Source organism: Triturus cristatus, chromosome 10, assembly GCF_964204655.1.
Source record: "Triturus cristatus chromosome 10, aTriCri1.1, whole genome shotgun sequence".
NCBI lineage: Eukaryota > Metazoa > Chordata > Amphibia > Caudata > Salamandridae > Triturus > Triturus cristatus.
This window is the reverse complement of record NC_140593.1, coordinates 1,138,648,673-1,138,676,159: the sequence shown is the minus strand read 5'-3', so window position 1 is coordinate 1,138,676,159 and position 27,487 is coordinate 1,138,648,673. Positions and strand designations below refer to the sequence as shown.

General features: G+C 46.3%; 1 protein-coding gene across 2 annotated transcripts in view; it reads right to left on the bottom strand.

Annotated features, from left to right (window-relative positions):
- Positions 1–27,487, bottom strand: part of PRKCB (protein kinase C beta) — a 1,047,370-nt gene that overhangs the window by 772,024 nt on the left and 247,859 nt on the right. The window lies entirely within an intron of this gene.

Genomic DNA, 27,487 nt, shown 5'->3' with positions numbered 1-27,487 from the left:
CACCAGGGCATGGAAGGCACAGGATGGGAACCACACACCAGGGCATGGAAGGCACAGGATGGGGACCACACACCAGGGCATGGAAGGCACAGGATGGGAACCACACACCGGGGCATGGAAGGCACAGGATGGGAACCACACACCGGGGCATGGAAGGCAAAGGATCGGGACCACACACCAGGGCATGGAAGGCACAGGATGGGGACCACACACGGGGCATGGAAGGCACAGGATGGGAACCACACACCGGGGCATGGAGTACAGGATGGGGACCACACACCAGGGCATGGAAGGCACAGGATGGGAACCACACACCGGGGCATGGAAGGCACAGGATGGGAACCACACACCGGGGCATGGAGTACAGGATGGGGACCACACACCAGGGCATGGAAGGCACAGGATGGGGACCACACACGGGGCATGGAGTACAGGATGGGGACCACACACCGGGGCATGGAAGGCACAGGATGGGGACCACACACCGGGGCACGGAGCACAGGATGAGGACCAAACACCAGGGTATGGAAGGCACAGGATGAGGACCACACACCAGGGCATGGAGTACAGGATGGGGACCACACACCGGGGCATGGAAGGCACAGGATGGGGACCACACACCGGGGCACGGAGCACAGGATGAGGACCAAACACCAGGGTATGGAAGGCACAGGATGAGGACCACACACCAGGGCATGGAGTACAGGATGGGGACCACACACCGGGGCATGGAAGGCACAGGATGGGGACCACACACCGGGGCATGGAGCACAGGATGGGGACCACACACCGGGGCATGGAAGGCACAGATGGGGACCAAACACCGGGGCATGGAAGGCACAGGATGGGGACCACACACCGGGGCATGGAAGGCACAGGATGGGGACCACACACCGGGGCATGGAAGGCACAGATGGGGACCACACACCGGGGCATGGAAGGACAGGATGGGGACCACATACCGGGGCATGGAAGGCACAGGATGGGGACCACACACCAGGGCATGGAAGGCACAGATGGGGACCACACACCGGGGCATGGAGCACAGGATGGGGACCACACACCGGGGCATGGAAGGCACAGGATGGGGACCACACACCGGGGCATGGAAAGCACAGGATGGGGACCACACACCGGGGCATGGAAGGCACAGGATGGGGACCACACACCGGGGCATGGAGCACAGGATGGGGACCACACACCGGGGCATGGAAGGCACAGGATGGGGACCACACACCGGGGCATGGAAAGCACAGGATGGGGACCACACACCGGGGCATGGAGTACAGGATGGGGACCACACACACAGGGCATGGAAGGCACAGGATGGGGACCACACACCGGGGCATGGAAGGCACAGGATGTGGACCACACAGCGGGGCATGGAGCACAGGATGGGGACCACACACCGGGGCATGGAGTACAGGATGGGAACCACACACCGGGGCATGGAGTACAGGATGGGGAGCACACACACAGGGCATGGAAGGCACAGGATGGGAACCACACACCGGGGCATGGAGTACAGGATGGGGAGCACACACACAGGGCATGGAAGGCACAGGATGGGAACCACACACCGGGGCATGGAGTACAGGATGGGGACCACACACCAGGGCATGGAAGGCACAGGATGGGAACCACACACCGCGGCATGGAGTACAGGATGGGGACCACACACCGGGGCATGGAGTACAGGATGGGGACCACACACACGGGGCATGGAGCACAGGATGGGGACCACACACCGGGGCATGGAAGGCACAGGATGGGGACCACACACCGGGGCATGGAAGGCACAGGATGGGGACCACACACACAGGGCATGGAAGGCACAGGATGGGGACCACACACGGGGCATGGAGCACAGGATGGGGACCACACACCAGGGCATGGAAGGCACAGGATGGGGACCCCACACCGGGGCATGGAAGGCACAGGATGGGGACCACACACCAGGGTATGGAAGGCACCAGATGGGGACCACACACCGGAGCATGGAGCACAGGATGGGGACCACACACCGGGGCATGGAAGGACAGGATGTGGACCACACACCGGGGCATGGAAGGCACAGGATGTGGACCACACACCGGGGCATGGAAGGCACAGGATGGGGACCACACACGGGGCATGGAGCACAGGATGTGGACCACACTCCGGGGCATGGAGCACAGGATGGGGACCACACTCCGGGGCATGGAGCACAGGATGGGGACCACACACCGGGGCATGGAGCACAGGATGGGAATCACTGCAAGCCCAGACCTGTAGCTTTGGACTTCTCCACTACAGGTGTAGGGAGTCAACCCCCAGCGTGGAAAGGGCTCTTGGCCAAAAACGCTTAATTGGATAAAGGTGTTTTTATGACAAGGTCCTCAGTTGGTAAGTTTACTAAAGTCCTCAACAGCAGCTAAGAATACTTCCTCGTTCTTCATGAGAGGCAGAGGTGTGGTAGGAACTTCACTTTAAAGCCCTCGCCCTGTACCGCCCAAGAAGGCTCATATTAAATCCAGTCTACCGTGGGCCAGGGTTCATTCACTCACTCACTCACTGCCCAATCTTGGGGCGGGAGTACTGGTAAGCGCTTGCTGACATTTGTTTTCTTGACAATATCTACTCGTGTAAGATAATTTTTTTCTCACAATTTACACTTCGCAACCTGCACAAGTTGATTCCGTTTTAAAGTAAACATAACAAGTTAGAATAGAAAAAGCATGCACATCCCCAACACTGATCAAAATAGTGAAAAGTTCAACCACAGTTCTACAGTTCAATAGTGCAGCGCAGTGAGTTACTCTGCAAGTTCATCAATAGTGCATTGTGATGAATTACTCTGCAGGTTCCTCAATAGTGCAGCACACTCAGTTACTCTGTAGGTTCACCAAAAGTGCACTGCGTTACTCTGCAAATTCATCAATAGTGCAGCGCAGTGAGGAACCTGCAGGTTTATCAATAGTGCAGCACGGTGCATTACTCTGCAGGCTCATCGATAGTGCAGCATGGTGCATTGCTCTGCAGGTTCATCGATAGTGCAGTGTGGTGCGTTACTTTGCAGGTTCATCAATAGTGCAGCACAGGGAGTTACTCTGCAGTCTCATCAATAGTGGAGCACAGGGAGTTACTCTGCAGGTTTAATAGTGCAGCGTGGTGCGTTACTCTGCAGGTTCGATAGTGCAGCACAGTGCATTACTCTGTAGGTTCATGGATAGTGCAGCACGGTGCATTACTCTGCAGGCTCATCGATAGTGCATTGCGGAGCATTACTCTGCAGGTTCATGGATAGTGCAGCGTGGTGCTTTACTTTGCAGGTTCATCATAGTGCAGCGCGGTGCATTACTTTGCAGGTTCATCCATAGCGAAGTGATTTACTCTGCAGGTTCATGGATAGTGCAGCGTGGTGCATTACTCTGCAGGTTCATGGATAGTGCAGCGCAGTGCATTACTCTGCAGGTTCATGGATAGTGCGGTGCATTACTTTGCAGGTTCATCCATTGTGCAGCGCGTGCATTACTCTGCAGGTTCATGGATAGTGCAGCACGGTGCATTACTTTGCAGGTTCATCCATAGCGCAGTGCATTACTCTGCAGGTTCATGGCTAGTGCAGCGTGGTGCATTTCGTTGCAGGTTCATCCATAGCGCAGTGCATTACTCTGCAGGTTCATGGATAGTGCAGCGCGGTGCATTACTTTGCAGGCTCATCCATAGCGCAGTGCATTACTCTGCATTTTCATGGATAATGCGGTGCGGTGCGTTCATCCATAGTGCAGCGTGGTGCGCTACTCTGCAGGTTCATCCATAGTGCAGCGCGGTGCGTTACTTTGCAGGTTCATCCATAGTGCAGCGCGATGCATTACTCTGCAGGTTCATGGATAGTGCAGCGCGGTACATTACTCTGCAGGTTCATAGATAGTGCAGGTCGGTGCGTTACTCTGCAGGTTCATGGATAGTGCAGCGTGGTGCGTTACTTTGCAGGTTCATGGATAGTGCAGTGCGGTGCGTTACTTTGCAGGTTCATCCATAGTGCAGCGCAGTGCATTACTCTGAAGGTTCATGGATAGTGCAGCGCGGTGCGTTACTCTGCAGGTTCATGGATAGTGCAGCGCATTGCGTTACTTTGCAGGTTCATCCATAGTGCAGCGCAGTGCGTTACTCTGCAGGTTCATGGATAGTGCAGCGCGGTGTGTTACTTTGCAGGTTCATGGATAGGGCAGCGCGGTGCATTACTTTGCAGGTTCATCCATAGTGCAGCCCGGTGCGCTACTCTGCAGGTTCATGGATAGTGCAGCGTGGTGCGTTACTTTGCAGGTTCATCCATAGTGCAGCGCGGTGCGTTACTTTGCAGGTTCATCCATAGTGCAGCACAGTGCATTACTCTGCAGGTTCATGGATAGTGCAGCGCGGTGCGTTACTCTGCAGGTTCATGGATAGTGCAGCGCGGTGCGTTACTTTGCAGGTTCATGGATAGTGCAGCGCGGTGCGTTACTTTGCAGGTTCATCCATAGTGCAGCGCGGTGCGTTACTTTTCAGGTTCATCTATAGTGCAGCGCGGTGCGTTACTTTGCAGGTTCATGGATAGTGCAGCGCGGTGCATTACTTTGCAGGTTCATGGATAGTGCAGCGCGGTCCGTTACTTTTCAGGTTCATGGATTGTGCAGTGCGGTGCGTTACTTTGCAGGTTCATCCATAGTGCAGCGCGGTGCGTTACTCTGCAGGTTCATGGATAGTGCAGCACGGTGCGTTACTCTGCAGGTTCATGGATAGTGCAGTGCGGTGCGTTACTTTGCAGGTTCATCCATAGTGCAGCGCGGTGCATTACTCTGCAGGTTCATGGATAGTGCAGCGCATTGCGTTACTTTGCAGGTTCATCCATAGCGCAGTGCATTACTCTGCATTTTCATGGATAGTGCGGTGCGTTACTTTGCAGGTTCAGCCATAGTGCAGCGCGGTGCGCTACTTTGCATATTCATCCATAGTGCAGCGCAGTGCATTACTCTGCAGGTTCATGGATAGTGCAGCGCGGTGTGTTACTTTGCAGGTTCATCCGTAGTGCAGCGCAGTGCATTATTCTGCAGGTTCATGGATAGTGCAGCGCGGTGCGTTACTTTGCAGGTTCATCCATAGTGCAGCGCAGTGCATTACTCTGCAGGTTTATGGATAGTGCAGCGTGGTGCATTACTCTGCAGGTTCATCAATAGTGCAGCGCGGTGCATTACTCTGCAGGTTCATGGATAGTGCAGCGCGGTGCATTACTCTGCAGGTTCATCAATAGTGCAGCGTGGTGCATTACTCTGCAGGTTCATGGATAGTGCAGCGCAGTGCGTTGCTTTGCTGGTTCATCAATAGTGCATTACTCTGCAGGTTCATGGATAGTGCAGCGTGGTGTGTTACTTTGCAGGTTCATCCATAGTGCAGCGCGGTGCGTTACTTTGCAGGTTCATCCATAGTGCAGCGCAGTGCATTACTCTGCAGGTTCATGGCTAGTGCAGCGCGGTACATTACTCTGCAGGTTCATGGATAGTGCAGCGCGGCGAGTTACTCTGCAGGTTCATGGATAGTGCAGTGCGGTGCGTTACTTTGCAGGTTCATCCATAATGCAGCGTGGTGCGTTACTTTGCAGGTTCATCCATAGTGCAGCGCATTGCGTTACTTTCAGGTTCATCCATAGTGCAGCGCGGTGCGTTACTTTTCAGGTTCATCTATAGTGCAGCGCGGTGCGTTACTTTGCAGGTTCATGGATAGTGCAGCGCGGTGCATTACTTTGCAGGTTCATCCATAGTGTAGCTCGGTGCGTTACTCTGCAGGTTCATGGATAGTGCAGCGCGGTGCATTACTTTGCAGGTTCATCCATAGTGCAGCGCGGTACGTTACTCTGCAGGTTCATGGATAGTGCAGCGCATTGCGTTATTTTGCAGGATCATCCATAGCGCAGTGCATTACTCTGCATTTTCATGGACAGTGCGGTGCGTTACTTTGCAGGTTCATCCATAGTGCAGCGCGGTGCGCTACTTTGCAGGTTCATCCATAGTGCAGCGCAGTGCATTACTCTGTAGGTTCATGGATAGTGCAGCGCGGTGCATTACTTTGCAGGTTCAGCCATAGTGCAGCGCAGTGCATTACTCTGCAGGTTCATGGATAGTGCAGCGCGGTGTGTTACTTTGCAGGTTCATCCGTAGTGCAGCGCAGTGCATTATTCTGCAGGTTCATGGATAGTGAAGCGCGGTGCATTACTCTGCAGGTTCATGGATAGTGCAGCGCGGTGTGTTACTTTGCAGGTTCATCCATAGTGCAGCGCAGTGCATTACTCTGCAGGTTCATGGATGGTGCATTACTCTGCAGGTTCATCAATAGTGCAGTGCGGTGCATTACTCTGCAGGTTCATGGATAGTGCAGCGCGGTGCATTACTCTGCAGGTTCATCAATAGTGCAGCGCGGTGCGTTACTCTGCAGGTTCATGGATAGTGCAGCGCGGTGCATTACTTTGCAGGTTCATCCATAGTGCAGCGCGGTACGTTACTCTGCAGGTTCATGGATAGTGCAGCGCATTGCGTTACTTTGCAGGATCATCCATAGCGCAGTGCATTACTCTGCATTTTCATGGACAGTGCGGTGCGTTACTTTGCAGGTTCATCCATAGTGCAGCGCGGTGCGCTACTTTGCAGGTTCATCCATAGTGCAGCGCAGTGCATTACTCTGTAGGTTCATGGATAGTGCAGCGCGGTGCATTACTTTGCAGGTTCAGCCATAGTGCAGCGCAGTGCATTACTCTGCAGGTTCATGGATAGTGCAGCGCGGTGTGTTACTTTGCAGGTTCATCCGTAGTGCAGCGCAGTGCATTATTCTGCAGGTTCATGGATAGTGAAGCGCGGTGCATTACTCTGCAGGTTCATGGATAGTGCAGCGCGGTGTGTTACTTTGCAGGTTCATCCATAGTGCAGCGCAGTGCATTACTCTGCAGGTTCATGGATGGTGCATTACTCTGCAGGTTCATCAATAGTGCAGTGCGGTGCATTACTCTGCAGGTTCATGGATAGTGCAGCGCGGTGCATTACTCTGCAGGTTCATCAATAGTGCAGCGCGGTGCGTTACTCTGCAGGTTCATGGATAGTGCAGCGCAGTGCGTTACTCTGCAGGTTCATCAATAGTGCAGCGCGGTGCATTACTCTGCAGGTTCATGGATAGTGCAGTTCGGTGAGTTACTCTGCAGGCTCATCAACGAATCCCTCCAATTAGGAACTGGAGGGACTCAGATCAAGGATGCAGGTGTCTATAGCCTCACAGATGGATGGATGGATGTCTGACGCAACCCACGTAGCGTAACCCTAGCTTAAAGGCAATGGAGCATGGGGTACTCAACGTGGATAGGGAATGATTGCAGACCATATGCAACAAGCATTGGCAAAGGTAATAAACCTGGCCCTGTAAACAGGTGCGATAGGTACACTTTTTGCTTTAATTTCAAGTAAATGCAATAAAAAGTAAAAGAAAAAAAATCATTGTACGTGTCAATGTGGCAGCCAAATGCTTGCAATAAAAAATTAGAAGAATGCAGGTGCGTCCTAGCAGGTAGACTTACAACAGGCATAGAAGTCCCCTTCGGTCTTTATGCCAATCATAGGAAATGATGCTTCTTATTGGCACAATGAAAGGCACTAATGGCTTTGAATTACTGTAAGCAGAATAAGTTATTGGAACAAACAAGAAGGATTAAAAAATGGAAATAAAAAATTGCAAAGTAGTGGGCCACCAGACGTGACCCCTAAAGAGGGCTATCACTAGGTGGATACGCACATGTGATCAACCAACATGCTGCCACTCACAAGGCAGGAGAGACAATGACCAAGTCGGCTGACTCTCAGAGAGAGAGAGAGATAGAGAGAGAGGGGACAGAGGGGGGGAAGAGAGAGATAGAGTGGAGAGAGAGGGGGGAGAGAGAGTGGAGATAGAGAGCGAGAGGGGGTGGAGAGGGAGGAGCGAGAGAGAGAGAGAGAGAGAGAGAGAGAGAGAGAGCGAGAGAGAGAGAGAGAGAGGGGGAGAGAGAGGGGGGAGAGAGAGATAGAGGGGGACAGAGGGGGGAGAGAGAGATAGACGGGAGAGAGAGATAGAGGGGAGAGAGAGAGATAGAGGGGAGAGAGAGGGGGGAGAGAGAGTGGGGGGAGAGAGAGTGGAGAGAGAGAGAGGGCGGAGATAGAGAGAGAGGAGAGAGATATAACTCGATAGTATAAGAAGTATGAAAAATGTTTCATAGTTGCCTGTAAACTACGACTTTCATCATGATGACAGCCCTGAATCCATTCTACAGAGCTTTAATATTTTCAAGGCTGCTAGTATTATGGTGCACGGAAGATCAAGTATCAGTATTACTTTCTTATACATTTTAGTTAGAAGCAACATTTTAGGAGCTATCTGCAAGCTTTGCAAATAATGTGGCAAACTATGTAGCTAATGCGTTAAATCCATAACTAATAGGGGAAGAGGAGGGCAACTCAATAAACTCTTGTGAGCGAGGGGACTAGTATTTCACTCAGCCATCCAGCGTGGTAGAAACGGTTCCACATTGAGGTGCTGATTCGCAAATTAATCAGCAAACCCCTGACCACTTAAAGTAGTTTCGAGATTTCTCCTAGAGCAATATTACACTTGTAACAATTAACATTTGCAGGGATCCTATACATTAACTATGGTCTACTCTTAGTCCTGAGGAAGGTCTTGTGTATTCATACAACAGGAGACCGAAACGTCAACAGACATTCCTCTACGCTTGTATAGATTAAATGTCATTGGGACATACCCTATACTACATAGATATGCTCGCTGGGAATGTTCCTTGTATTAAGAGTGGATAACACACTTCTGTCACACTAAATCTATGTATGAAATATGTTCCGCCGACACGCAGGATAGACATGCGTGCTTTTTGGTTGTTCATAGGATCCCTTGGTACTTCTTGTTTCAATATAAATGAACTGATCGTAATTACATTGCTGGTAGGCCGGTTTCTTCATTAATACTGTTTTCTCTGCGAAAATCCACAACATCAGAGTTTTGATTGATTCGCTCATTGTGTTGGTCGCTAAGATTTAAATTAAAGTGTTTTGGTGTGCAAAAGATCCCGTTACTGGCCATTTACCTTGGTTTGTAAATACATAATTATGCAATAAACGCTGCAAATACAGAATCACCTAAATCCACAGACCCTCACCATTACCCATTGTTTTTATTAACAATTTTTCAAAAAAGTTAACCAAGCCATAACATTCTAATTGAAATCAGTGCCCATTGTTAACTGCCCTTTGAAGGCACGTTTTTTTCAAACTAACCGCTCCCAAAATAAATAAGTAACATACAAAAATACTCTACTGGGACGATGTATAACATGTTTTTTTTTATTGGCATCTTGGAGTTCTGGTGCCATTTTGAAACTCTCGACCTTTGGCCTCATGTAATATAATGTCACCAGAACCCCTCGATGGCAATACTGGTGAATATTACACAGTTATTCATTTTATGTGTACATACATTGCCTGTGTATCTTGTTACTAATTACTTTTATTACATTAGGCTGGCTGGAATTACCATTAAAGTTGTCTCTAAGCCAGACCTAAAAAAACAGAAACGGAGAGAGGCGGGGTCGAAATGTATTCAGGACTCTGCAGACACACCGAGACAAGCTTCTCTCGCATTGCTAGGGGTTTGACAGAATGTTAGCAATGATCGCTTAGACATGGAACAAGTCACTCTTCTTGCTAGGGGTATGCACCTTTAGTTTTCAACAAGTTTCCAACTTGTGAATGATAAGTACTTATGTTTTATTTATCGTTTTGGACAGATACTTGTATTTTCTCCCCTTTGTAAATAACAGATGTTAGTGTAACCCAATTCAATTGTACTGAAATTACTGAGCTTATCGAAATGGAGGCTGAGTTAGTTTAGATGGATTTGAATCTGTGGACATCAGATCAGTGGATGTCAGCTGTGAGTGTTCCACTCAGTGACCCGTATTTGCATCAAAACAATCAAGGGAAAGGCTGTAGGTGAGTATTAGTGATTCCTCGGGAAGTTTACTTGGGGTTCATGGGGAGAGGTTGTTCATCAGCAAAGTTACATCCTTCTGAAGCACCTAGATTCCAGTTCCACCTTCTAGACTTTATCAAGCTCTGTGATCCTTGGCAGAACAAAAGTTGGCCCTGGCCACTCAGAAGTTCCATTGTCTGACAAGATTGTGTCTCTAAACAGAGGAGATTCCGCTTGCTGTTTCAATAGTGTATTTTTTCATTCGATGCTCACCTCTGACTCCTCACACAAAATTCTGTAGCTCAGATGTACCATTAGGTCATATGCACTGCAACGTTACACTGGGAAGAGTCGGTAGTTTTGGCCTGTGATGGCGACATGTCCTTAAGCCATTTTGCCTCCTGGATTCAAGTAAAAAATAATAGCGTTTTGGGGCAACAAAAGTACCACACCGGGGCACCATACGCAGCAAATGTACTTTCTGTCAATGCACATTTTGTTCCAGTGCACAGTGCTCCATGTACTGGACTCCGGTGCACCCTCTGTCCTGCCCAGTTCATACTGAAGCAGCTTCTCAGCAGTGGTTGCTCTCCCTGCAGCCACTGGGGGCGCCATCACAATGCTTTGGGGCCTAGTTCTCTCAGGCATCATTGTCCACTGCTTTCTGCACTAAACACAAGAGTTCAGTATCTGGTGTGCTTGAGGAAGATTGGCAGAAGTACCGACTCTGGCCTCAGGGGGCGCTTTCATACAGCATTGTACAATGGTTTCCAATGGTCATCAAGGGAAGCAGCTGCCATGGCACCCCTTACTCTCAGATGCACAGATGGTGCCCTAAACATGGGGAGCTTCATCCTAGATGCACCAATGAGGACCAGAATATGTAAGTTACACATATTTGCAAATCTAAGAGAACAGGCTCATAATATTTTCAGAATACAGCATTCCTTACATTCTTGGACTTATGGCTTCACTTATAAAATTGTAAGTATGGGCCGCAAAATCCCAGCTTGCAAAGTTCTACTGGCTGAAAAGTCACAAATGACTGGAAGTGTCAAACATGACATAAATACTCTTGGCCTGCATACCCTCACGGGTGACAAGTAGCGCTCTACAAATCTACTGATTGATTGACTGATTGATTGAATGATGATGGGAGAGGGTGGAAAGCAAGCCTTACACCAGGGCACCTACATCTAGAAACCTTTCCCTGTTCCCCGAGGCAGGTAGGCACAGAACAGCATTGGTGCGCACACAAATGCGGAACCTTTTGAAATGGCGTCGAGCCACAGAAAACAAGTGACCTCAGGGAACAATGAAAAGTAGAATGCACCTTCGGCATTCACCTCAATAACCGCAGCCGCGAGCCCTTTGAAAACTCAGCCTGCATTCAGGTCACGCGCTTTAAAGGTTATGCGACAATCTTGTCATTTGATGCTCAGAGAAATATCGCAGTTCGCTGCTTTGTATGCGTGACGAGGAAGAAACAGCTGAAGTCTAGCTCCAAGGTATAGAAAATATTGATTTGGAATTAGTGCTGGAAGCTGTTTGCATGCTGTGCAACCTTTTCCCAAGCAGCAAAGCCTTTGTTGAGTCCAGTTCTTGCAATCCAGCACCCTCTTGTGGTCATTTGTGGTGGCACCATAAGGCTGCTGTCTACAGTGGCCTTAAGGTGGCCTCAACCCGGTACCTACCTCTGCACATGAGCAGTGCAGCCAGCAGGCAGGGAATGGAGCAGACAGCATGGGGAATTAGATTGTGAAGAACTACGGCTACGCTGTCGCTACAGCACTGCAGTCATCGGCAGGCGTAGAGTGTCCCCTGAACACTGTGACGAGCCCTGGTATGCTCTCGGGGACCAGAAGGCTGCTTGCAAGGACTTACTCGGGCTACTTAGTCCATCCAACCCGGATAGCACTCTTGAAGGATAAAATGTAATTTTCAGAAAGGCACATGCATGATTTGCTGCTGTGGAGAAGTAATGCCCTTTGCTCCTGTGCCAGGCAAATAGTATAGAAAGAGCTCATAAGTTTCCTTTCAAAACTGGTTGTACAGCATACTGACTTTCAGCAAATATATTTTGGGAAATAAAGCTGTCAAATGAATTGATTAGCACCATTTTTTCAAAACCGCAGGAGATTTGTCAACCCTGCTTAGAGGCAGTCAGATTCTTTCACAGCCTGTGCCCAGTGCAATACGTGGCTGGAATTAACAACGTCATCACCCAGGCCCGCCCGGTCCTTGAAGCATCATATATTACCACCCCGTCATTGCCAAAGATCCTTGCAACAGCTCAGCCCCAAAAAACATAACCGGATGTGGTCACATCACTCGAGACAGCTGTTCCTTATGTTTCAATGCAACCAATTAATTCCTCCGCTTCTAATTTTCCGCTCTGCTGATTCTGGGCTTGACCTGTGACCCCATATTAGAAAAGGCTATACTCCGGGCATTTTTCGGCATGCTTCTAGTCAAGACCTTTTGATTTAACACATATAATGTATGCTGTTCCTCTGAAATGGAGGAATATATCCTTTTCATGCTTTGCAGCCGATCATGCAGTGATGGTAGCCGATATACGGCTCAATTATGGTTAAGTTTGAGGGACTTTGTGAGCCGATACACGGCATAATATTTGATAAGCTATTGCTCATATTTATGAGAGTAATTGATTTTTAAATTGAAGGCTGACATTGGGAACCCATTTATGGCAGAATGTTTATCAATTCGAAATTTGTATTTATACACTTTGACAATTGTTTTTCCAAATGTGGCGGCCGATTTTTGAAGGTGATTGTCCTATTTTGTTGTCCATGCAAAGAAATACCATGTGACTCACGTTCTGCCTCTTTAAATATGCCTCTTTCTGGCGCAAATTTTGTAAAACATTTGATTAAGGCATCGCCGAAACGCGTCATGTTTTCTCATGCTCGCAATGCAATAAATGGTTAAATAACTGCAGGAGTGTCCCGCTGAGTGCTTTTCCGAGTTCCTAAAAGTGACTGGGAGTGAGCGCGCATTTATAAACGCGATTGCACCTTCGCGTTTCAAAGCACCCGTCTACTCTACTGAGTGCGCTGGTTTGAAGGTGCGGACGGAGCAATGATATATATATATATACATATACATACATATACATATATACACACACACACGTTTATATACATATATATATTCACTGAAAAAAGCATAGGTTTTACAGAGGTTCTACTTAGGAATTAGCATTTAAAAAACCTTAGAAATTCACTAAAAAAACATAGGTTTCAGGGACGTTATAGTTAGTTGGACATTTGACTCATATAACACCAAAGAAATTTGCCTGTTATAGTTAGTTGAGCTAACTATAACTCGCACGCCCAATGATGTCACATATTACATCACTAATGACATGGTCAATGACATCACTGATGACATCACTGAGGACATCTCAAATGACATCACTGATGACATCATCCAGTGAATGTGTGTTTCTGTAAAGTTTAAATACTTTTCATATATATCTATGCCAAGGTGTATTGAAGAATGAATGCATTTACAAGTGCCTGAAGGAATTATTTAGTAGGTGCGTGACTGACTGTATAAGTGAGTGATTGAACGTGTCTTACTGAATGCATGGGTTAGTGACTACACTGGGTGAAAGTCTGTATTAGTCTCTCAGTTGGTGTGTAAGTAACTGCATGAGTTGCTGAATAGCTACATGAGTATCTATATGGGTTATTGATTTGTTGTCTGAGTATCTGTATGCGTCCCTGAGTGTCTGTATGGGTGGGTGGGGGGGTGTATGACTGTGCATAGTTGTCTGAGTGGGTGATTCACTGGTTGTATGGATTCAAAAGCGCATCTGGGAAGGGCTGTATGGATGAGTTACTGTGTGTATGGGTGTGTTAGTGAGTGAATGAATGTCTCAGTGGTAGATGTGTGACTAACCACATATTTTGTAAGGCACTATATGTGAGTGTTGGAGTATATAAATGACTATACATGAGAGTAAGTTATTTGAAGAGTTTGTGTATAAATGAGTGTCTGCTTGTATAAGTAATTGTATAAGACAGTAAATATGTGTTAGTATCTCTATAAATAAGTGATATGGTGTGTCTATAAATAACAGACTTGGTGTGTATAACTGTATACATGAGTAAATGGATATGTGATTGATTCTTTGCATGACTGACTAGGTGTGTGAGTAACTCTATGGATGAGCGGCGGAGTGTGACTGCATGTATAGATGTATGAGTGCATATTATACTACTGTATTGATGAGTAACTACATGTATAAGTGACTGGATGTGTGTGTAGACCTAGGAAACAGTGAGTGGTATGTAGTATATGGCATTGTTGTGTGTATAGTTTCAAAAATTGTAGTCTGCATTTTAGAATGGGTGTATCAAAGTTTATATTAGGGCATCAGTATGTGCATCAGATTATCATGTGGATGATGTCATCAGTGATTTCATTTGAGATGTCATCAGTGATGTCATCAGTGATGTCACTGACAATGTCATGAGTGATGTAATATGTGACATAATCAGCAGTGCATTGCGGGCGCACAAGTTATAGTTAGCTCAACTAACTAGAACAGGTGAATTTCTCTGGTTTTATATGAGTCAAATGTCCAACTAACTATAACGTCCCTGAAACCTATGTTTTTTTTCTGTGAATTTCAAAGGTTTTTTAAATGTTAATTTCATATTTTAATGTTTATAAAACCTATATTTTTTATATATTTTTTTGTAATATTTTGGAACTCTATTATACTTCTTTTTTTTTAACTTTAAAAATTAAGTAATGTTTTATATCTTCCCCCAAAAATATGTATATCCTTTTTTTTTTTGTTTTTGTTTTTTTTAAACTTCACTCCCATACCGGTAGTGTACCAAGCTCCATCACCACGCGAATCCTTTCCGCCATATTACTAAACTCGTAAAGGATGCGCATTTCGTATCCGACAGATTTGTGGCACCGCGTCCCGCGTAACATCATATACGTATGAGTTCACGGCAACTGCTACATAGGTATCCGACGGGTACGCAGTACCAAGCCACGCGTTACATCATGTACGTATGGGGTCGCGCCCGCTGCACGTTGCGTATGCGAAAAGTGCATGCTGCCAGGCCCTGCGTTACGTCAGACGTATGATGTCGCGCCGGGTACGCCATTCCCTCGGTTTTTTTTATGTCTCATAACTATATCTAAATAACTTTAAACTGAATATGATAGCAAGCAATAATCTAAAATAATTTAAACATTTATATATTTCTTACTGTAATAAACTTATATTATGATAAATATATTTTCTCAAAATCTTGTCGGGTGCGGCCTCCTTGCGCCCTCAATGCGCGATATAGTATAGTAGTGTGTCATATGTGAGACTTTCAGATTCACGTTTGGCATGCATTGCTTGACTATAATGAACGTTATCACTATTTATGACGTAGCCTCACTGCTGATCCTCCCTCCATCCGAGCACATTCACATGTGTGTGCTTCGCGATAGCAACACTTTCAATAATACCGCACGCCTTTGACATGAGTGTCTGCGCATATCCACAATCTTGACAACGACATTTGATGTTTGGCCATTCAATATTTTCGAACAGCATCTCATTAGCGATAGTTGCCGCCCTCCCAGTACTTTAATGTAAATTGCGCATTCTGCGACGTCAAAACTGCAACAGAAACACACATAAGTACACTTCCTGGCCAGGCAGGACCTGAACAACATCCAGGTCCCTGGAACTATTATTCACACCCCTACGCTCGCCTGCTGTACGCAAGCCCAGCCCACTTTGCGTACGTATAAATAGGATAACGACGACACCACATGTCCCAGTTCTTCTACACCGCCTCAGATGATATGGCCGCATCCACCTCGCATATTACAATGCGCAATAAAAAAGGGATCCATAAGGCGTACCCATCGTCGCAATCAACACTGCACCTGAATTGTGAACGCTGCTGCCCGTCGTGTTTGGACACACAACAATGACAGCAGGTGAGCAGTGGGGCCTGGGTGCACAGGGGCTGCAATTGAGCGCAATGCTGCGGGAGGGGTGGGGTGCATCAGCCTGGGTGCGCAGGAACAAACAAGCGATATTGCCCTGCTTAATAATGTGTTCTCTGACCTCATTTAGTTACATGTCTGTCTCATTTTAAGGACCTGCTGGACCGTACTGTAGGCCTGAGTCAGCGGGCAGCGCTGCCCTACAGACAAGTGGCGTTGGCTTTTGGGGCACTGTAGTGAGCTGATTACTAAGTGTACATGCCCACAGGCTTGCGCCAGTGCATTACACCCGGACAGTATCCTTCTACCATGCGCTCTGTTCCTTTGTATGTGAACGTTGGCATAACATAATATTTAACCTTCTGTATTCTCGTGCACTCCAACTCCTCTTTGAACCACGATTACCACTAACAGTTCGAAGATCGTACTTCAAGAAGGAAGGATGCACTCAACTGGTTTTCTCTATTAACGTTGAAAGAAACCTTCATTTACCTCAAGACGTTGCCAACATTATATTTTTTCTCCCTTTTCAGACCCTGGGTTAGTGGAGCGAAAATGGGCGGAGCGGGTGCTCACCCCGTGATGATGCCCTTGGCATTCTGACGCCTTCCACTGCGGTATCAAGACACCGTCCCCGACCGGAGACCTGCTGGGCCACCCTGATAGTGGCACCCCGGAGTTGGAGCTCGTACCGGCACATCCTTGGACACACCGGTTGTGGCAGGTGAGCAGTCAAGCCTCGACGCGCAGCAGCTGCAATTGAGCACAGAGCGGAGAAAGGGGCTGGGGTGCAGCAGTCTGGGTGCACAGGTGCAGGCAAGCGATGTTGCCATAGATAATATTGTAATAATGTAATCTCTGGCCTCATTCATATCTCCGTTTCATTTTAAGGACTTGCTGGACCGCACTCTTTCTCTGGGACCCCAGCGTCCCAGACACACGGGTGACGGGAGGTGAACAGTGAGGGCTGGGTGCAGTAGGCCAGCGCTCTGTCTCCTCCTCCCTCTGTTCTTTTCACTCTCCCTCCCCTTCTCCCTTCCACCCACTCGCACTCTGTCCCATTCTCACGTTCCTCCGTTTATTCTCACTACCTTTCTTTTTCTCTTAGACATGGCACACATACTTATGTTTCTTTTTTGTCTTGCAGGTCTTGTACGCTGCTTCCGGAGGAGTCCCACCCACTTCTTTCATGTTTTACTGTTGTTCGAATAAACTTACATTTGCATTTATTTGTGTGGTGTTAATAAAAGTTATTTTTTTTTACCAATAAATGACTGAGTGTATGGGTCTTTTTTTTCTGACAACACTTGTCTGTAGTTTATTGTGAAAATCGACGGTTGATAGTAGGTTATAAGGGAAATTTTGTTTAATATTCCGGTGCACCTACCAAATATAAACTAACAGACTATTACATAAATGAAGCCTGGGTAATTGTACAACGGCAAGAGTTCTATGAGTGTATCACTTTATAACACCATGAGAACTGCCCGTGTGATTTCAGAACCAATAAGGCACTGCCTAGGACTGGCGAGGCCCACCCTGCATATTTAAATAAAGCCCCAGAGGTTGCCGATCCCCGGTCTTGAGTTGGCCTCGAAGCCCCCCGAACAACTCATAAACAATATAGTGTAATAGTATAGTAATAGTCTGCGAAACGTCTCTGTGCCCTCCCGCACCTAATTTACATGTGAGATTAAGATCCCCAGTGCTGCAGAGACCCCGCAATATAATAATAGGATTGGCCCCGGAACATTACCCACCACTGGGCTCATTTAAATGAACGGCTGAGACCCCGCTTCATTTTTTTTTTCTCCATTTTTACCATCCGGTTCCGCTTTATTGAAACGATACGAGGTTTTCCTCCTCTCGCTTCAACGAGGCAAACAAGAATTTACTTTCACAGGGTGCAAGCAATGCTCCCGCCCTGTAATAGCAAACATAAATGTCCCGCGCTTGCACACCCCAGGACATTGTATGACCTGCGCCTGGGAGGTGGCGCTTCATGGAACCATGATGCTTTGTTACAACCCAAGCAAGTGCAAAATCTTGGTGAGTGCTGCCTTCTTTTCACCTTCTCCCGCTCGTTGCCAAATTTATGTAGTGAACAGGAAAACATCAGTGGATCCGATAAGTAGATTTATTGCAGGAAAAGAAGACAGCTTAAACAGCCACCAACAGGGCCAGACACCAAGGCATCCGTCTTCTCTAGCACCGTGTACAAACTCCCCAAGATTCCCCTCATGACAGCCCTACATTCTAACATTACATACTTACATTATAGTATCATTACATACTAACATTGTACTATGACTTACATTGAAATAGTACACAGAGCACATCACTTTACAGCAATGAGCTCACGGTTTAATCCCCGAGTCTTCAGACAAGTAGGGGTGAGTAGTTCGCTTCCCACTCCCTGTATAGTATAAACACATACTAACACTACTTACAGTTATACTACAGCGGCCAGTATGCTACAGTGCCCACAGCCCATCACTTTACAACAATCAGCTCGGTTTGATCCCAGACTCTTCACACCGGTAGGCGTAGTACTTCGCTTCCCACTTCCGGTATAGTATAAAAGCATGGAAGAGCTCAGTAGTTCGCTTCCCACTCCCTGTATGGTATTAACGCCTACTAACACTACTTCCACAGGTTTCCTACAAACACCACAGCACATCATTTTACTTCAATGACCTCCCGGTTTAGGCTCTAGGTTTCATACCCGACTATAGCAGCATCTCATCTCAGCACCATGCCACTCTGAGCAACACCGCACTTTAAGAACGGTAGGTGTGACGACTTCGCTTGGCACTCCCCCACAGAGGTTACAGTGCTCCTATCCTCCTGTTTCCTACTCTCTTCGCCCTTTTCCCCCCTTACTCGCTTCAATGGAATTACAAAATGGCGGCCAACAATTCTTAGTTGCAACCGCTCGCAGCCAATAAGCAGCAAGCTCGTGCTTGTAACGCCTCAGCCAATCAGATGGCAGAACTCCAAAATATCGGTATCTGTAAATTTCTATATATCTCCAAAACTACTGAATGGATTTACACCAAATAAGCAAAAGCGTGCTTTCTAGACCAAGACCCTTCTTCCTGCCAAATTTGGGGCAATTCCGTTCAACCGTTCGACCTGTAGCCTTGTCTAAAGTTTCCTATGGAAAATTAACATGGAGAAATCACGTTTTGGGACCCTCCTTTTTTCTCGCCCGCCCCTTGACGAATCACCCCCACACTTCCCACATAGGAGCTGATATGAACAAAGAATTAGTTTGGAAAATTTCATGAAGATTCATGAAACGACGCCAAGGTTATAAACAAAACAAAAAAAATTCTTCCTATGGAAACATGGTCCTAACTATAACTACCTACTGGCGACCGCCAGTAGGAGATAGATAGATAGATAGATAGATAGATAGATAGATAGATAGATAGATAGATAGATAGATAGATAGATAGATAGATAGATAGATAGATAGATAGATAGATAGATAGATAGATAGATAGATAGATAGATAGATAGATAGATAGATAGATAGATAGATAGATAGATAGATAGATAGATAGATAGATAGATAGATAGATAGATAGATAGATCACAGCTACACAGGTCCCAACATAAGAGAAGCACTCGGGCATTAACTGCTCACTTCGAAGCTTCATTAGGTATGCACAGGCGCAGCACATCAATACCATTTAGCAGTTCTCTTGCCAGCAATGCCCGACGCGTTTCAGAGTGTCTTGTACTCCTTCCTCAGAGGCTTTGGCAATAAGAAAGCGCGCTGGACTCCACCCCCTTAAATATAATTGCTCAGATGCAAGCCCTAGATGGAACGCTCTGCCGCGATCTCGCGGAGCATTATGGGCATTGTAGTGTCCACATTTCACCACTGATGGGCCTCGATGTGCCGATATGCGCTCAATCCTTTGTTGCTGCCCCACGATTTCAGTCTGTTGCATTTCAAGCCGCGTGGCCCCCGTTCTCTGGGGTGGTGCTAGATATAGTATTTTATTCCAATATGAACAATGGAGCAATATCATGTGTACATCAGCATGTTGAATGAACATATACTGTATTCTGAATTAGGCACCGGTACTTTCAAAATCAAATAATTTTCATCCTACTGACCTGCTCCCCCTTTCCCTCGCCTCTTTTTCCTGCCTCTCCCCTCCCCCCTTTTTTCCTTCCCTTTCCTATCTCAGAGCACTTTTCTATTGCACTTGCACTTTTTGTGTAAAAATAGCATATTATAGAATGTGTTTTTGAAATATGTTTTGGATTTATGTGAATTGCTGAACTAAGGCTACTATGCTACAAAGGTTTGAAACATAAAAGCTACTTTACCATCATTCACGATGAATGATAGATGAATTTAGGTTTCTTGGTTGTTTTGACTTGTAAAGCATAAATGTGACATCCGATGTAATTTACTGTTATTTAAGAATAACGGAAGAGAAAAAAACCCAGTATGAATATAATTTGCAGCGAGAAATGTAGTAATTATCGATCTTGAAAATTAGATCTTGGCGATTTGCCTTTATTGTTACAAAAATATTCCCTAAAAATACTTCTTGATAAAAGAACGTGTGCAGAACTATATATATTCCACTCTTGAAATGTAAAAACTAAAATAAAAAAAGATCTTGCCGTTCAAATTGATGAATGATAGGTAAATGTCCCAGTTACGTGCTGTAGGTTCATTGATGGTGGGGGAGGCATGCTCCTTTAAATTGACACTCTAGACTAAGGAATTGAATGACCCTTTGGAAGGCTCACGCCAAAGGCGTACTTCATTTTTTTGCTGCACCGTATGAGAACATTTAATAAATAAGGAAGATTTCTGAAAACATACCACTCTGTGCCCCCTGCTTTTCTGTCCCACTGATGAATGCTGTTGGATTAACGCAAGCAGGGCCGCGAGGAGTTTTCATTTGACATATATATATATATATATATATTCAAATTCAGATATATATGATATATATGTATACATATATCTAAATATACACACACACACATATATATACACACACATATATATATACATATATATATATATATACACATATATATATATATATATATATATATATATATATATATATATATATTATACACGTATACACACACATGCACTTCCTTTTAATCCTCCTTTTCTATTGGCCTGCTATAATGTCATTTATGTTTTGCTTCCGCCCCCCCCCACAGCATGGAACACAGGGTCAGCCATCTTTAGCCATTTCCTGATCTCAACTTGAGGGGCAGCATTTCACTAGTGCACAATGTGCACATCCAGCACAAAGTAGTCCTCTTCAGTGCCAGGGTTGACTTGCTCGGTATGTGCTTGATATTTTACTTTCAGTTTGCCCCCCTTATGTTCTAGCTGCATGGCCGGCTTCAGCGTTTGAGGCTCCCGGTGCGACCATCTTTTTTTGCGCCCCTCCAATGACCTCTTTGTACACACACGGATTACCTCACTTCATCTCCACCAGTGCCCATCATCTCTCCATAGCCTCTCTCTCACAATCATTTCATTTTTTTTATAGCGCTACTCATTCCAGTGTGGGGTGTCAGAGCACTTTATATCAGACATACACTATACAGAGGTAATGAATCATATGTGTGAATCTGTCTATAGGAAATGTTACATAAGACAATGAGGCTTACAAGCTGTCTCAAACCCACGTCATCCTACTGGTAGGCAGTATATTTTAAGAGTGCTTGGTCTGGAGAAGTACAAACTCAGGATTTAAATGTAGCACAGTGATTGGGATTGCCTTTACTAATAAGAATGTATTTCTACCCAAACAAACCCTTTTTAGCAACAATAGGGAAATAAAAGGCTGTGGAAAAACATAACATTCTCATTTATACCATGCAGCTAGCATTCAGCGCTTTGATGACAGTTCATTTGTCACTGCGCTATATTAGGATTGTAATTTATGAACTGAAAGTAACTAAATGATCTCTGTGACAAAAACAGTGACCCATTGAGCTATCCACATAAAATACAACTCTGTGATCTGCATCGTACACATTCTTTGCAGCAGGGACATTAACCCTCTCCACTACTTTATGATAAGTAAAAAATGCCACTAGACAAAACTCTTCTCTCTCTCCAGCATGAACATTAATCACAAGAGTTATGTTAACATTTTTATTGTTGCCTGGAAACTGTGTGACATTTAGGGGTGGGCGGGATTTGCGAAATTCACTTTTGCAAATTATCGCGAAAATGTAAAAAATCTCCGCAAACATGCGGAAATATCGCGAAGATGCGGAAGTTTTTTTCCCACCCGTTCTCGGTATTTTCTGCGTGGTCGCGGCTCGCCAACTTACCCATGCGGTTGCTCACGGGCGCGGCCATCTTGTTTTCACTTGTCTCGCGGTGCATGATCGCGAGAAGAAAGACGTGATCGCGCGACGAATGACGTTACTGCGGGCGCGAACTGTCACGAGACAGCGCAAATGGCTACCAACAATCCAACATCTCGTGGAGAACGCGACCGGATCGGGAAAACTTGTCGGCGAACGCGGGGATTCAGGTAAGGCGATCGCGCGCACGCGAGAAAGTATTATTTTACAGCGCGTGCAAGCAAAAAATTTCCGGTAAAATGCGGATCGCGGAAATTTTGACATTTTCACGCTCTCCGCGGAAAATGTCAAATTATCGCAATTTCCGCAAGCGGAACGGATTTTTAGCCCAGGCCTAGTGACATTCGAGGAACTCTGCAGAAGTTGCTTTTTAAACCCATACTTTATTTCTAAACCAGCACCCTCCCCCACGAAGCACCCTAAAGCCGGCCCAGCAAATTTGATTTAATAATTTGTTGCAAGAGGGTCCAATAGCTCCCTGGACATTGCCACTGGCCCCTCCCTCGCTGATGGTTTGCGTGTCTCACAAATGGAAACCATGGCAGAGACAATTTAAGGCATAGGCAAAGTGGGCGCTGGCCCAGGGCCCCACTTCAAAGGGCCCTCTTATTAAACTTTCAGGACAGCTTCCACACTGTCTAGAGTTAAAAAAATAACCCGTTGGTTTACTTGCATTCCTTTTTAGTTAGGTCGAGCCCGAGCAGCGCATGCGCTGCTCTGCGAGGCATGCTGTATTCAGGTATGGACTTGAAGATCCGCCCATCTTTTCAGTTGGCTCCTGCTACTGTCCTTTCTAAATGGCTGCTTTTGATTCATGAATAGGCATAGTAGTCCCTCCTTAGTACCGCCTTGTCTGCATTTGTGACCTCCCATGAGGACTGGACTTTTTACTTGTGTTGTTACACAGTCTGTTTTATCTACAGTCTGTGAGCACTATTTTCTTTAATGATTTTCCCCTATTGCAGGCACGACATGCTTTCCTGCAAGGGTGCCCACTTTCTGTTTTTCTTTTTTGTTGGCCTGCCTCTGCTCATGTGTGTTATCTTTACTTCCAGCAGAAGGTTCCTGGCAGAATCATTAACCAGTGCGTCCTGGTGGATGCTCGCTCTGCACATGCTTTGTGCGGTTATTTTTTGTTTATTTAAACTATTACAGGCTTTGCTCTAAGTAATTTAATTTTGTTTTCGGGGTTGTCACTCCTCGCCACTCCCCCTCCGTGTTCACAATCGTCCTAACAGTGCAGTTTCTAGCTGCTCCTGCTGGATATATATATATATATATATATATATATATATATATATATATATATATATTGTATATTGATATTCCTGCAACTGTAGTCGTGTATTTTACATTTTATTGTTAAAGGCACTATCTAGCCGGAAATCGAACCAGATCCCTAGGTCCGAAGTCGGCAGCTGTGGCGGTTATACCACAGCCTCTCTCCTGCTTGTTTACTTTTGCTTTTGCTTGGTAAGCTGTGCGCACATGCACTTTCTGAGTCCCACTCCCTTCTGTAGCTGCCTGCATCTAAAAACAAGCATTTGCAATGCAATAGGTCTCGCATTTGCAAGAGTTTCAGCTATTGGCATTGTAAATGACAATGGCTTTTATTTATAATGTTGTTTTTTAAAACATAAATAAAAGGCATTGTAATTTACAATGGTAATAGCTCAAACTCTCGCGAATGCGAGACCTATTGCATTGCAAATGCTTGTTTGAGCCAGCCTAGGCTGTCTGGCCAGTCCGCACCTGCGTGAGAGAAAGAAAGACAAAAAAAAAAGCATTGGCATAGCCAATAGGTCTCGCCTTTCGGACCTTATAAGTGTTTAGCAATGCACTCCAATCTTGTATTTCCTTCCTTTTTAATCCATCCACCTTTCCTTTTTTCCTTGCATACATACACCCTTCCTTCTTCTATCTATGCGTGCATCTTTGCCTCCTTCATCTATCTTCCTTCCTTCTTTCTTTCTTTCTTCCCATTATTTCGGCTCTAGTCATTCACTCTTCTTTCCATCCATCCATTTCCCAATACCTGCTTCTCTCGATGCATCCCCCATCCATCCATTCTCCTCTCTAGCCATTCATCTCGGCATGCACCCATCAACCTCTCCATCCTCCTCTATAGCGCTCCTTCTGCCCCATCCTTCTCTCTATTCCTCCCTCTCCCCCACCAGCTCTCCCTTCCTTCCATTGCAAGAGCTGGAGTTTATGAGCTTCTGATCAAAGTCAACGCGGCCTTAAACACCAATTTAAACGTTATATAGTTATATGTTACACAGAACTACCTTATGGCACCTCCACCCCCAAACCTGGCAAAACCTCCCCCAGCTGCTAAAGGTGGTGGCTAAGGACGCCTCAGCTGTGAGTAGGTATGTATTTGTAAATAGTATCCCAGTGTGCTGTGCATGTTAGAGTGCACACAGGGAGTAGTGTGCCTTTCATGTTTGTCAGCTGTATGTGCTTGCAGGGAGTGGAGTAACTATTGGTGGTGTATGCTTGCAGGGAGTAGCGTGAATGTTGGTGGTGTGTGCTTGCAGGGAGTGCGTTGACTGTTGGTGGTTTATGCTTGCAAGTAGAGATTGAATGTGGTCAGTGGTGTGCACTTGCAGGGAGTAGCGTGAATGCTAGTGGTGTGTACTTGCAGGGAGCGGAGTAAATGTTGGTGGTGTGTGCTTGCAGGGAGCGGAGTGAATGTTGGTCGTGTGTGCTTGCAGGGAGTGGCGTGAATGTTGGTGGATTTGCGCTTGCAGGGAGTGGAGTAAATGTTGGTGGTGTGTGCTTGTAGAGACCGGAGTGTATGTTGTCAGTGGCTTGTGCTTGCAGGGAGCGGCTTGCGGACTGATCCCACACCCCGCCTTGCTGTGTCTGTGGTTGGTTGGTTGCGTCAGGGTGGGAGGGTCACAGGCTACCACCGCCTCTTAAGGGGAAGTTTAGTGTAAGGAGGAGGAGGCGGGCACACAAGGGAGGGAGAGAGAGGAGCAGCGGAGTTTAGCTCACACTGAGCCAGAAGGTTTTATGGTGAGCCCCCCTCCACTCTCTCGAGAAAACTGCTGGAAAGTGGTGTGGGGGGGAGTGGCGGGGTCAGGGTGTAACCATGCGAACCTGTGACAGGAAGAGGCGGGGCGCTGTTCTGAGGCACATGAGTGGGGATGGGGGGCAGGTTGACGCCTGGCCAGGAAAAGACTCGCCTTTTACAGGCGAGTGTGTGACGCGCAGGCAGCATTGAAGGCGACGACTGTAAAGAGTCGCCGATGAGAGAGGGGTGTGTGGAGCACAGGGGTCGGAAAGTTTCGAAGAAGGTGAACAAGCAAACTCCGAAGCTCGTGGGCCCAGTTGGGCACTCGCGGTGCCCCGGGGGCACTCGCAAGCCTCGGAGCGAGGCTGACAGTGCCCCGGGGAGCAGCGGATTTTTAGGGTTAAGGTGATAAGGGGTGGACTGCATAGGGAGATCGTGTTAGAGCTTCGTGAGTCCTAGTGAGCTTTAGTGCACTGCGCCCGAGGGGTGACGGAAGTGTTTGCATCACTAAAATTGGTGGCAGTCTTTACATTTTAGTGCGTAGCATTTCCGTTGTTAGGACACCAAAATGCAAGATGCAAAATGGCGTCGGGCTGTCCACAGTCCCTACGGACTACGGACACGCGCATGCTGTCTGCTATTGACAAATGGTAAGAGCAGCCATGTTTGTCCATGCAGACGTGTGCACGAAAGCCCTCGCCAGAATCTATTACAAAAGGTTCTTTCGATAACGAGAGCAGCGCATGCGCTGCTTTCGCCAGGCGAGTCCTAAAAAATACCTATTTTATTCTGGTTTGATTCAGCAAGCATGCTAACCTTTCAGAGTGCATAGACGCAGCCATGCTGCACTGGCCTTTGTCTGTATTCAGCCTGTGGACACTTAGGGGAAGATTCACAAACCTTTCATGCAACACCATGCAGAAAGGCAACTTGCTGCTATGCGGGAAAGAAAGAGAGCAGAAATGCGCCATATTCACTAATACTAAAATGCTCTATGTAGAGATCAGTGCACTGCCTCTGATATTCCGGTGAACCCGAGCGATGCTCCCAACCGGTGATGCTCACACCGGGCATCACCTAGCATTAGTAGTTACGGTGCTTTTACATCTGCCCTAGCGACTGCTTAAGTTATTTTGCCACCCATGTTTTCCAAAACAATCGCAATAAAAAATACAAATGTGTATGCACAGAGAGGCTTTCAGTCAGCCCCCTACATTCATTGATCTGTTCAAACGTCTTTAACATGAGTCAGCAACATAGGGCAATGGGTCAGCCCAATTCTCTTGAGTGCAAGTGAAGAAAGTATGCTCTTGCATAGCTGCACATCTGCCTAAAAGAAATTCACTCCAGTGGCAGGGATGGTGTGCCAATGCCTGCGTTCATTTCTAATGTAATTGTTTCTTTTTTTTACAATGTTATTTTTTCAAACCTATTCACACCACCTGTAGACAGAGACAATTTTAATTTTTACTTATTTTAGACTTTTAGCATCTATTGCATATGTTTTAAAAAAAGAAACCTTGAAAAACAAGGAGAGGGGACTCTTGAAGCCAAAGGCTGGAGTACCCAGAAATACAAGTATAAAAATATATATGCCTGTTGGCTATTGGTCGACCATCACTATCCTCTTAATCATCAAACACACTCATGTTGCACACTTTACTCACACCCTCACTGTTGGGTAGGTAGGAAGCACTTCTAATGAAACGAAATAGATAAAAAAATCTGTATTTTAATAATCAATATAAATTCATCACTGCTGTGTTATATAAAACATAATAAATCATACACATAAAGATCATATACAGTTAAAAATGATAAAAGCACCACACACTTTATCACAGTTGTTTCAAAACATATTCCATGCCATGAAAAGGAGAACAAAAATTGACAAGCAATGTGTCATACATCTGTCAATTTGGATTTTTGGAGGCAGTGTCAGACATAAAATACTGATCCCTGTCTTTCCCTAACTGTACCAAATTTAACACTTAAAAACCAACAGGCGTCGACGCGTTTCGGTGGTGAAAACTTCACTTAGAACCACCTTCCTCAGGACTCAAGCTATTTTCTCCT